At 51.1% G+C, this 12,300-nt stretch overlaps 1 long non-coding RNA gene across 1 annotated transcript; it reads right to left on the reverse strand.

Moving 5' to 3' along the window:
* Window positions 1–325: 325 nt before the first annotated feature.
* LOC113629312 (uncharacterized) lies at window positions 326–11,776 on the reverse strand. Its single transcript, XR_003436495.1, has 4 exons — window positions 11,638–11,776; window positions 2,599–2,666; window positions 2,375–2,477; window positions 326–2,122 (listed from the first exon to the last, which is right to left on the reverse strand). It is a non-coding gene; the product is annotated as an uncharacterized LOC113629312 (long non-coding RNA).
* Window positions 11,777–12,300: the final 524 nt, after the last annotated feature.

The following is a 12,300-nucleotide window of genomic DNA, read 5'->3' on the forward strand; positions in this document are numbered from 1 at the left end:
TCAATTCTGTTAGCCTGTGCACATACTGGCCGTCTCATTTTTTAAGAAAATTGAATAAGCAAAGGAGAAAGGGCAAAAACTCGTATGTCCCTATTTCTATGGAGTAATACCTGCCCTCCCACCTTTCTGTAGGGCTGGTGACACGATGTGGCAAGTTCTGTATTAGCTTTGTCTTTCTAGATTTCAGTATTTCTTATGGATCGTGTTTTACAAAAAGTGTCCCCAAAACAAATGGTTTATGCTCAAAACACCAAGAGCAAAGTGCAGACAAACAGGTTCTCCTACCTCCCCTCCCCCTCCCCCCCACATCAATTAAACTCATCAGTAGTCTATTAAAAAATGAACATCGATGACACACAGTGGACAAAGGTTTGAAGGATCCTCCGGTTTGCTCCCTAAAAAGGAAAATGCACAGTGAATTCCGATGAATGTCCAAAGGGTCCAGACTGCCCTCTCCTGCTCCAGGCTGTTCTGTATCCCAGAACATCCCACAAACTCAGGAAGATGGTGCTGGTGTGACTCGCTCTGGAGCTCTCAGAGGGTCTCCTCTGTTTCCAGGGTGACCTCTCTCTGATCTCAACACAAGCACCTGTCCACCAGCCTCTGTGGTCCTCACATCAACCCCGCGAATGGAATGAGGCTCCCCCTCATTCCAGACGTGGGAACAGAGGCTCAGGGCAGTAAGACACCTCCCGGAGGTCCCCAGCGATGGGGCAGGTCTCTTCCCAACCCTGCTGAAAAGGAATGAACGCCCAGTTGGTTAGGGCTCCGTCCTGAGGGGAGAGGAGCCTGGAGAGAAGCTGTAGAGAACCGACAGGTACCCCTGGACCTGCTGTCACCTGCAGGGACGCAGTGGCTGGGAGATGACCTGACCCAGCCAGGGACTCACAGCAGAAGGCAGCACCATGGAAACAGAACACAGTGTGTCTGACCCCAAAGCACAGCCTCTCCCACACCCGTGCCCCCAGGGGGCCCAGGGATGGCAGTGTCCCACCCCCCACTGGCCTGGGCACTCAGGGGCTCCTCTGCAGGCACTTGGGTGCCTACAACCTCCCCTGTGCACTCTCTGGAAAGCAGAACATGTTGGGGATGCAGGGAGTGGCTGGGCAGAGCAAGTGAAAGGCCAGCAGGTGGTCAGAGCAGGGGCCTGACCTGGACCCACTCCACTCAGTGCCCTGAATGTGGGGGCCCATCCAGCAGACACTCATGGGCTAACCTGGGCCAAGTGCCTGGAAACACACTGGGGAGGATATGGCACAGCCCCAGGGAATGGGCACGCAGCCTCAGGCCTGCTGGGTCCCTCCGAAAAGTCCCACAGCCTGACCGTGGCTGAGCCCTGCCTGCATACAGCCCATGAGTCTAGCTCTAGCCTCCTGGGCTAGCAGCAAACGTCTGGGGGCCATTCTCCTCTGTGAACCACCGGGAACCACCTAACAGCTTCATGCAAATTCTACATGTCTCCAAATGACTTAGGCTCTTTCTACATTTCCTCCAGGTTTTCATTCTTGCTTCTGAAAAGTAACTACAATAACAACAACAAAAACCTCAAAACAGTTTCTTACATTTGTATAGTCTTAATTTACAAAGTACAGCCTCATATCTAGATGAAGAAACCCAACCTGGACTTGTGAAGGGCTCTGCCTCCCTGGAGAATGTGCCTGGGTGGTGGAGGCCCCCACCCCACCTGTCCACCATGGAGGAAGTGTGACTCCTGCCTGGCTGTGCTCCGCCGATGTGATGCCTCACGTGCAGACTCCCCTCCAGCCTGGTAGCTGCCCAGAGATCATGCAGCGCCCCAGTTTTCCTTATGTCACTCATGCTCAGCCTGGGCCAGGACCCTCGGGGAAGGTGTGCTGCTGGGGCGACCAAACACCCATGCAAGAGGTGCCTTCTCATGCCTTTGCCCACTGGTCCACGAATACCACCAGGAATTCGGGGCAAAATGTCACTGCCCATCTCTTGGGCAACACAACGAACTGATGGGAAGAACATGAGGAACCTGGTCTTCCGTGCTGCAGGCTTGGCAGCTCTGTGAATTTAGACAGGTTGTTCCATCATGCTGGGGAGTAGATGGCCAACACACCCTCCTGCTCGGAAAATGTCTCTGCTTCTCTCTTCCTCCCTGTTAGGAAGAGTGTGACAGGAAGAATGCAAACTTTGGGGTTAGGGAAGAGGGGTCTGGGTCTCCAGACTGCTCCAAACACACCCTCAAACACTAGACTCTCCCTCTCTCTGGTGCCCTGGGCATCGCCCTACCCAGAGGGTAAATACTGATTGCAAGTCTGTTCTCAGTAATGCCCACCCTCAGCTCCCTCTAGGGACCCACACCTGGTCTCATCCAGAGCTGGGGTGGGGGAGGGGAAGGACCACAGACCTTCCACGCTCATAAAGGGCTGTTTTGCTGAGGCAGCAGTGTTGAATCGTGAACCCCCACTTTTATCATCACGGGTACAGTGGTTCGGTTCCTTCTTGGGCAACTTTTGCAGCAGAGATAACACCGAGAGGGGACATTGACAGAGAAGGTTAATTAATTTCTTAAAAGAAAAAAAATTTCCTAGCAGTACTTTATCCAGAAAGCATCGTTTTCCCACTCAATACCTGTCCATCACGGCGTCATGGTTCTGCTCTGTTAGGCGAAGTCGGGTAGATCTTATCCTCTTGCCAAACTGAAATAACAGGGAGGCAGGTGGGAAGGGATCTTGCTCAGGGGTGAGGTTGGAGGGGTCCAGCAGCCCCCTGAGGACTCTCCAGAGGAGGGGGACGAGCCCAGGAGAGAGACGTGTCAGGCAGAAGGAGGGCAGTGCTGGTCAGGGGGCCAGAGTGGGCCGCACAGTCGTCAGGGTGCGGAGGGAGGCCTAGAGGAAGCATTAGCCCCAGGGGTCCCACGTCCCGGCTGAGCGTCGATGATGCAGACTGCTTCTTTCTTCAAGGCCCCTCCATAACCCCAGATGGGGAAAGGGGAGGTGGGGAGGAGGGTTTTTAAAAATCCGGAATAGGGGCTTCCCTGGTGGCGCAGCGGTTGAGGGTCCGCCTGCCGATGCAGGGGACGCGGGTTCGTGCCCCGGTCCGGGAGGATCCCACATGCCGCGGAGCGGCTGAACCCGTGAGCCGTGGCCGCTGGGCCTGTGCATCCGGAGCCTGTGCTCCGTGGCGGGAGAGGCCGCAGCGATGAGAGGCCTGCGTACCACAAAAAAAAAAAAAAAAAAAAAATCCGGAGTACAGTCATTTGCCTTATCAAATAGATGTAGCTAATATTCCCTAAGACTGCACACAGTGTCTGCGACACATATACAGAGAAGGTGAAACTACACCTCCCCAGAGAACGGACACTCTGTGGTGTGTCACATCATGGTGAATCGGTAAATAATCCAGGCTTTTTTTATTTTGCACGGTGCCAAACTGGGGTCTCAAGTTTGAAAATGTGTCAGATCTGACATGAGCCACATTCTCAACTATAACACTTTTGAACTCATGGGAGCTAAACAATTCTAGAAAGAATAATTAAATTTCTAATTTTAATTCCCACAGGACTAGTAACTGCATTTCACAAACACGCGTGGAGAGCCTGTTCTGAACACGGGGCCACAGCACAGCCTTCTCCTCGCAGCCTCATGGTCAGAAGGAGTGATGCTGACCACACAATCCATTTCTAATTATAAATCCTTCTTAAAATGCTCTGTATTCTCCTCAGCTTGAGAAATGGATACAAATATTTTTAAGAGACGCCTAATTTTCCCTAGTTGCTCTCTCCCAGCAATGAATGGGGCTTTCTTTCCCCTGATTAGTCAGCACTTGGAGAGAAGGAGGGAATTACTGGGCACAGAATCATGGACTTGAATGAGACATCAGAGGTCAGGCAGCTATCTGTCTCCACCTCACCTGTGAAACAGAGGACTAGAAAGGTGCCAAAGGTGGGGACCTGGGCCAGAGGCTGGGAGTCTCCCCCAGCAGGCCCAGCCCGGCCTTCAGCCCACAGGGGCCACACACAGATGCTCCTTCATGGCCATGGCCACGGCCACGTTTCCTGCCTGGACCTCCGGTCACCCCACGGACTAGTACAGGCAGACCTCCTTTCATTGCACTTTGCTTCACTGCGCTTCGCAGATGCTGCATTTTTTACAACCTGAAGGTTTGTGGCAACCCTGCATTGTCAGACGATGGTTAGCATTTTTTAGCCACAAAGTATTTTTAAATTAAGGTATATGTATTTTTTAGACATAATGCTATTGCACACTTAATAGACTACAGGATGGTGTAAACATAACTTTTATATGCACTGGGGAACCAAAAAAATTCATGTGACTTGCTTTATTGTGGTGTCTGCAACCTCCACAGTAGCTCCTAATTTAAATGCAGCAACACAGCATCTTCTAACAAACCCCTAACATGAAGCAGTGGAATTTCTTGCCTGTATCACCCCTCCCGAGCCCCAGAAACCTTACACGATAATGTGATAATGCATTTCTGAACACAGTGCCATCCAGACTGTTCATGGGGTAAGTGAACTTGGGTGGAAGAAACCTTAGGAAACGCTGTCAGCCTCGGCCAGTTAGGGCAGATGACCCTGGGGAGATGGAGGCTGACTGCACACGGCATGCCTGACAACCGGAGTCCGCCAGCCACTTCGAACTAGGGGGCCCTTAGGGCCCAGTTCACAGCACCTCAGACCAGACAGACTGTACAAACAGAATAATCAAGAGACGTGGATACAAAGTGCAACCCATTCCTGCAAGTCCAGGCCACAGGCTTCCAAGAGATCCAGTGCGACCTTTCAATTTGCCTACCAAAAACTGCGTAGCCACGGTACCATATGAAACAGTCAGCCACAGAGATTTCACATGACCTAATAAGTGACGGGGCTTGCAAAAGAGCCACTTCCTCCCGTGGGGCCTGCAACATCCCTCAGGAGGCACAGAGACTTCTCTGCCCTGCACCACATTTAACACCGATGACAAGGGATGCCCCTTGGTCTCACCTGCTCCAGGAACAGCAGCAGGCCCTGCCAGGGGGCTCGTTCAGGGTGGGGAGAGTGGTGCGGACACCAGGCCGACCAACACCTCCCTCAAGGGTAAATGCCAAGACCGCCCATGCTGGCGGGGCCTCAGGCCACAGTCACTGACCCTCACTGACATGGGACTGGCAAGACCCCACCTCTGGAATCCTTTTCTCTTTCCTCTCCTTCACCCCCCTAGTTTTCCATGTAAAAGACTAATCTTTCATCAGCTCCAAGAGTAAGAAAGTGTGTTCTGTAACGATCCATCCGATGAGCCCTGGGGGGCCTGCTATTCACATGCCCAGCAGCACCCCAGAGGTAGGAGATGCAGCCCAATTCTCAGGGGGTCTGGCGTCTACTCTGACTTGGAGGAACTTCCTTTAGCCTGTTTTAACAGAACTGGCTGACAATTCCAGATAAACAAAAAGAATCACTAGGCCAAAGAAGGCCCTCCATCCTTCTTACCCATGCCTCCTTCTTCCTCAACAAAAAAAGTTAAAGCAAGTTCACTGAAGCTAGGACTTGAATCCAGTGCAAACTGTAAAACCATCAACTAAGAAAACTAAGGGAGAGAAACGGGCTCGCGGTAAGTGAGGTGGGCACACTCTGCCTCCAGTTCCTTTTATTGGAACGACTGATCTCTTTAGAATTGAAGGACTCACTGCACACTCTCTCACCTGCTCCTCCCCCCAAACCTACGCGAAGCCAGAGCAGAGCTTCTCCTCTTGGGAGGCCACCTGGGACTGCGCCCAGGGTCACACAGCTGTTCACCCCGTCCAAGTTGGCTGGCAACTTGTCCATTTTTTTTTTTTTCTGTTCAGGGATGATTCTTTCAAGAGACAGCATGATATTATTTAAAAGACTGGTAAAACATACTCCAATGAATACATTTTAAAAAGAAAAAATGTGCAACTAGAGATTATCATACTAAGTGAAGTAAGTCAGAAAGACAAAGACAAATACCATATGATTATCCCTTATACATGGAATCTGAGATATGACACAAATGAACCTATCTATGAAACAGAAATGGAATCACGTACATAGAGAACAGGCTGGTGGTTGCCAAGGGGGAGGGTTGGGGGAGGGATGGAGTGGGAGGTTGGGTTAGCAGATGCAAACTATTATATATAGAATGGATAAACAACAAGGTTCTACTGTATAGCACAGGGAACTATATTCAATATCCTATGATAAACCATAATGGAAAAGAATATTAAAAAAGAATGTATATATATACATATATATATGTATAATTGAATCACTTTGCTGTACAGCAGTAATTAACACAACATTGTAAATCAATTATACTTCAATTAAAAAAATAAAAAGTGAACGATACATACCTTGGATGTTCAACAATTTTTTTTAAAGGCATGAAAAACTACACATGCAAATGTGTTGCCCCATATTTCAATAATACACATATTCTCCAAGCTTCAAATAATCATTACAGGAACTGTGGGGAAATGGAATGGAACATGGTCTTTGGACACCCAATATGAATAGGTACTGACTCAGTCTTGGGATGTGGGGTGGCCTTCAGGGCAGGAGGCACATCACATCCCAGGACACAGTCCATCATGTGGTCTCTTCCACAGTCCAGACATGCCAGGCCAGCTCCAAGCTTCCTATAATATCCAGGGGAGGGGGACTTCCTTGATGGTCCAGTGGGTAAAACTCTGTGCTCCCAATGCAGGGGGCCCGGTTTCGATCCCCGGTTGGGGATCCTGCAGGCATGCCGCAACTAAGAGTCCATATGCCGCAACTAAGAAGACCGCGTGCCACTACTAAAAAAGAGCCTGCGTGCCGCAACAAAGATCCCGCGTGCCGCAACTAAGACCCGGCACACAATAAATAAATAAATAAATAAATATTTTAAAAAATATCCAGGGGAGCCCCATGTCATAGACAATTTTAAAATGGAACCACAGAGATAATCTGGGTAAATCACGGGTGCGTCAGCCCCAGTGGCAGCAAAGCTGGAGTCTTCACAGCGGTAGCAAGGCTCAAGGTGGCAGGGGCAGCACCAGGACATCCACTCCTAAACTCACCTCAGTAACTGAGAAACTGAATCTCACAGAGGCATGGGTTGGTGGTCTGTTCACACCCATCCCTAGCATCATGTGAAACTCTGCTGATCTAATAAAACAATTGAATGAAACACTGAGCAGAAAAGAAAATGAATTTCAGCGTTCTCCTTTTAAATTTCCTAAAAGTTAATACTGCATCTTATGCATGCATATTCACTCAGACATCAAATATCCATCACACTTATAAGGAAAACTATGGAAGAATAAACTAAGCTCAAACAGATAGTTCCTTGCAAGGAGAAACTCAAGATCTTTCAAACCCAGAAAATGAATTTACTTTAGACTTATCTACTTAAAGCAAGAGAGATGTATTTAGAACTTGCATTAGCATGAATGTACATTTGACTTCTCAGAATGTGAGATGGTGGATAGCAGAAATCTAATAGCAAGCACTAGGGGTTTGTGGGATCCTGCAATTTTACTAGATAAGGCCTTGGAGACACGGGAGGTTAACTTTCTCCTTTTCTCATGAGCAGCCTAGAGCATGACGGTGCCATGCCTCGTCCAGGGTGGCTGGCTGTGGCCGATGCAGGAGGAAATGCAGGGTCAACTCCCTCTTAATCCCAGTCTTTACCAGAGCCCTCCCTCCCACCATGAGATACTGTGTGTAAACCAGCCAGCTAAACACACCTCGACAACATGGGCAGGTAATACAGCAGCATCAGCCTGTGTCTCATTTTCAGAATTTGAAAGACTTGTTTTCAACCCATATACCCATTCTGTTACTATGAATGGTAAGGAACTCCATCCCCAAAGAGTAGAGAAGGCAGTTCCTTCCTGGCCTGCTCTGTCACACCTGTCACATCTGTGTTAATGTCATCTTTTTCTTGGTCTGACACACAGACTGCTTGGGGGATGCAGCAGTCTGCCAAGGGCAAATGAAACTCTGCTTCCAAGTTTCAAGGGTAAAATATTTTCAAATTAGATATACCATAAAAAGGAACCAGCATGTTTTGTTTCCTTTCAAATGCCTATGGATCTCAGGAGTCCCTCTGAATAGGATATTCTGTGCTCCTCCTCAGGGATGGACAGCTTCCAAAAGGATCAGGTACCACCTGTCTTTTAATTGAGTGGCACTTCCCCTGTAGCCCTTTAAAGTGCTCCAAGAGAGGCACAAAGCTGGAAAACAATTTCCATTTGCCCCTTTGAAATCAATAGTCTGATTTACATGCATTTCAACAGAACAAGAAATACAAAGAAATATCCAGTCATAGCATTTGGACAGTTGTCTAGTAGAAGACTTATTCCCTTCAAGGTGTGATCTCTCCCTTCAGCATCTGGGCTCCACAAGGAACCTGGGGAGGACACCATAACTAGACCCCTTGATGGTCATCCAAGCCCTGGGACACACACACCTCGCCCTCACCTTGGCAAGACAACCCTCCCCGCATGAGCTCGCCTCTCTAGACTCACTAGGAACTTTCTGATGAATAACATGGCACACACTTAAAATCAGATTAAGCACATTTAAGTGAAAAGCACAGTTGCCTCTTTTCTCCCGTTTTCATTTTCTTCAGGTAAAGACACACAGAGGGATTAAACATTTGCATTTCTCCATCAGAGAAACCCTGAGGCCAATAACCCTCGCAAGGCAGGCAAATAAACCCCCTGGGAGGTGCCACTGACAGAGTCCTGGGGTTTAAGTCAGTAGCTGTCAAACCCCAAAGAAAGCATTATTGGGGGATGGTGGGCATTTCCACTGGCTATCCTGGCCGGCACTATCACGCCCTCACCAGGACCAAGATGTAGGCAGGAGTTCCATGAGGCCAAGTCTCTCCTCCCCAAGCCAACACTCTCCCTTCTGTGGTCTGAGAAGGCATTGAATCTTCCGACTAGGACCAACCATCACTCTCCAAAGACGTGGAGCCATTAAAGCAATCTCTCTGCCCCACGGAGGGAGACCCATTCTGGAAGCCATAACCTCTGGCTATTCAAAGCATGTGCTTCCTTCAGTGTCCATTCCTTGGGCGATGGGCACATGGAGACGCGGGGCACACACGCACAGACCCCCAGTTTGGGGATCCTTCATCCTTTCCCAAGGTGGCTCAGGTAGAGGACCGCCAAGATGCATTTAGCACGCCCCCTGCTGGCCCCTCGGGAGCTGACTCAGCCTTTATTCTCTGGGCCTAAAACAGGAATTAAATGACCTTAACACCCAAAGGGAACAAAAAGAAAAGCCAAGGCAATTACGGCTTCCCAGAATCAGAAAATGTGATGTTCTAACCATAAAAAGGGGATGAAGAAGCTTTAAAGTAAGGGTTTTTGAAATGTTTTAGGAAATCAGTGATTACTATCTCAAGATTTAGTGAGAACACTTGAATTTGCATTTTCACGAGTACTACAGTGAGTTAAATCAGAAACATTATAATGAATATTTTCACAGGTCTACAAGTGAAAAGGATATGTGGCCAGAGCTCATAGCTCAGAGCCTTAATAACCAATTTTCGTAGGACTGACGCTACTTCAATTACAGAAAAAATCTCGGCCAATGACTTAAGAGGTCAAGTAGCAACTGTTATGCAGCAGGGGCAAAGTCGCGGAGAAGACGAAAAGATGCACATTTGGAGACAATTCCGCTACAGGGCTTCCTGTCTCACGCAGCCTTGCCACTGTGAGTAAATCTGGCACCTTCAGGAGGTGACAGGCCATGCACACATGGCTGCTTCAGAGGGACATGCCCCTCCCCTTCTCCACAAGGGGAGAACAGACAGTTCAGCTTTTTGGTGACTTTTATGCTGTCCTCCACCAGGGCTGAGGGCCTCCACACAGGACTCAGGCTGAGACCCACACAAGGCAAGACTCCATAATGCAATGGTTTCCATCTACTGTCAGCCTGAATGCCAAGGCCTAAGGTGAAGCTCTGCTTCCCCGTTTTCTTCCCACCAATCCAGGGTTTTTGAAAGCTTATCTTCCTGACCAGACTCAAACTTTTTCATGGCCTGTGGTATTTAATTCCTTACAGACCCAATATGACCACACTAATAATTTAAGGCATGCTTCTTTGAACCAATGAGGAAGAGTCATTAATTATTAAATACACGAATGTCAATATTTTTGTCCCTTACTGAATATCCTTTTGATATGATAGGCTTAAGTAGATATACAGACTGTCTTGGGAACTTGCTTACTTCTGTTCTCATTACAGTCAGTACTAATGGAATACTCACACACACAATAAGGCTGACACGCTGCTCGAATTTAGGAGGAGAAATTTCCCCAGAACTTTGTGTGCCATACAGGTAGGCCCCAGCCTCTGCACTCTCAACCCTCTTCAGATGTTAAGCTGGCCTTCAACCTGGTGGGCCGCACAGCTGCTACGGTAAGGAAAGGAAAGGCCGGCAGGGCCCCAGAGAAGCTGTCACCCCTTTCTCCAGAGCAAGCTGCTCCCAGGCCCATCCTAGTTGGGGGGAGGGGGGCAGGGAGAGGAGGTGATGGAGAGGAAGAAGACCCGCAGATTTTCCTGAAGCAATCAAGGCCCTTCAAGATCTAGGCCACACTGTCTACCTTTTCCTGAACACATCATCTGCCACCTGGAATATAATGTCTTTTAAAATTTTTCATCTCACCGCTCACTTTCAATCATAAAGATAAAGCCAGTCAATAACCACTTAAGTGTCATGCATGACTTTCCCCTGGATCCTTGTGATGTGGATGAAGTGATTCCCAGATCCGTGGGGATCTAACAAGTTTCCCTCCAGGCACTCTCGAATCTATTCATTCTCAAGTCAAGAAATAAAAATAAAAACCGTTTTCACCTGTGTAAGGCTGGTGAGTTCACAGAGCAGAGGGAAATCTATTTTGTGGCAGAGTCTCAAAAGGCTGCAAGAGCTGCACGGGAGGAGGGTGCGCTTGGGTGGTTGTGTCCAATGAAGGAAAGTTTTTGTTAATGATGACATCACTGACATCTCCCGAATTTAAAGGAGCACTTAGAGCACAGCAGATGCGATCTCCCCCCCTCCAGTGAGAAGATACCAGGGAAGGCCTCCGGGTTCACAGCCAAATTGCATTAACGGTTCGCCCGCTGTCCAGACAGACCCAGTGGAACGAGCGAGCAGCGTACCGGGCCGCGGTGGCCCACGCAGCCGGGGCAACCGGCCGGCGGCCTCACACGCTGCTGCCGGGCCGTGCCCGGGCGTCCGCTGGCGCCCCGGGACTCCGGCGCGCCCACACGGACAGAGGGACCGGTGTCCCCGCGCCTGTCATCACGTTCCAGTGCATATGGCTCAGGGGCCCGGAGGAGACACCGTCAGCGACCCAGCGAGAGCGCCGCGCCCTGCCCAGAGACCCGCGCCGGGCCGGAGCCGGTGGCCGCGGCGGCCGCGGGGTCCAGAGCCGAGCCCGCAATGCAGACGCGCCGGCGAGCCCCGCGCCGAGCCCGCGACCCCCGCGCCCTCGCGGCCCGGTACAGGGGCTGCCCGGCCTCTGCGCCCACCTGCCCCGCCGCAAAGCCGCGGAGGCATCCGGCGCCGCGCTGGGACTGACCGCGCACCTACCGGGACCGCGGCCCCGGCCCCACCGCCACCGGCAGCACCGCGGCCAGCGCCGTCTCACCTGCCGCGCTGTGCCGCTCCGCTCGGCCAGCCCGCAGCGCCTCAGTCACCGCTACCCGACTTCCATTTTCTCTCGCTTTAAGGAAAATCGGATCAGCTGTTTCTCGCGCTCCGGCTCCGCGGCCCCCTCCCCAGCTGCCGCTCGCGGTCCGGGGGCCTCTCCACCCCCGCCTCCTCCCGCGCTCCGCTCCGCCCCTCGCGCCCCTCCGCTCCGCCCGCGGCCGCGCGCGCCCCCTGACGTCACCGGCCGCAGCCGCGCCCCGCCCCCTCCCCTCGTGGACGTGCGCGCACCCCGCCCCCGCCCTGCCGGCCGGCTCTGAGCGCGCGTGCTCGCGGCAACCACTCGAGCAGAGACCCGGACTCCGGGGAGAGCGCGGGGCAGCTCTAGCCCGCGTCCCCTCGCCCGCGCTAGCTCTTCCAGGTGCCCCTGCTTAACCTTCCTTTGCCCGTCTGCCTGCCTCGCACTGTCTGCGCCCACCTTCATTTCTTGCTTTCTGCTCACGCTTTTCTCCTCAGCATCCCAAACTTTCTCCCACCCATCCTGTCTCGGCTCCATTGCCGAGACCTGCTTCGGGGCCAGTGCATCACATCTCATCTGAAGCTGCTCCCTTTGCCTCTTAAACCGGTTCTCTGACCTTTCCCCATTTCTTGTCTTCCTCTTAAA

Source organism: Aethalodelphis obliquidens, unplaced genomic scaffold (assembly GCF_003676395.1).
Source record: "Aethalodelphis obliquidens isolate GAN/ISIS:26980383/991018 unplaced genomic scaffold, ASM367639v1 scaffold26, whole genome shotgun sequence".
Taxonomy (NCBI): domain Eukaryota; kingdom Metazoa; phylum Chordata; class Mammalia; order Artiodactyla; family Delphinidae; genus Aethalodelphis; species Aethalodelphis obliquidens.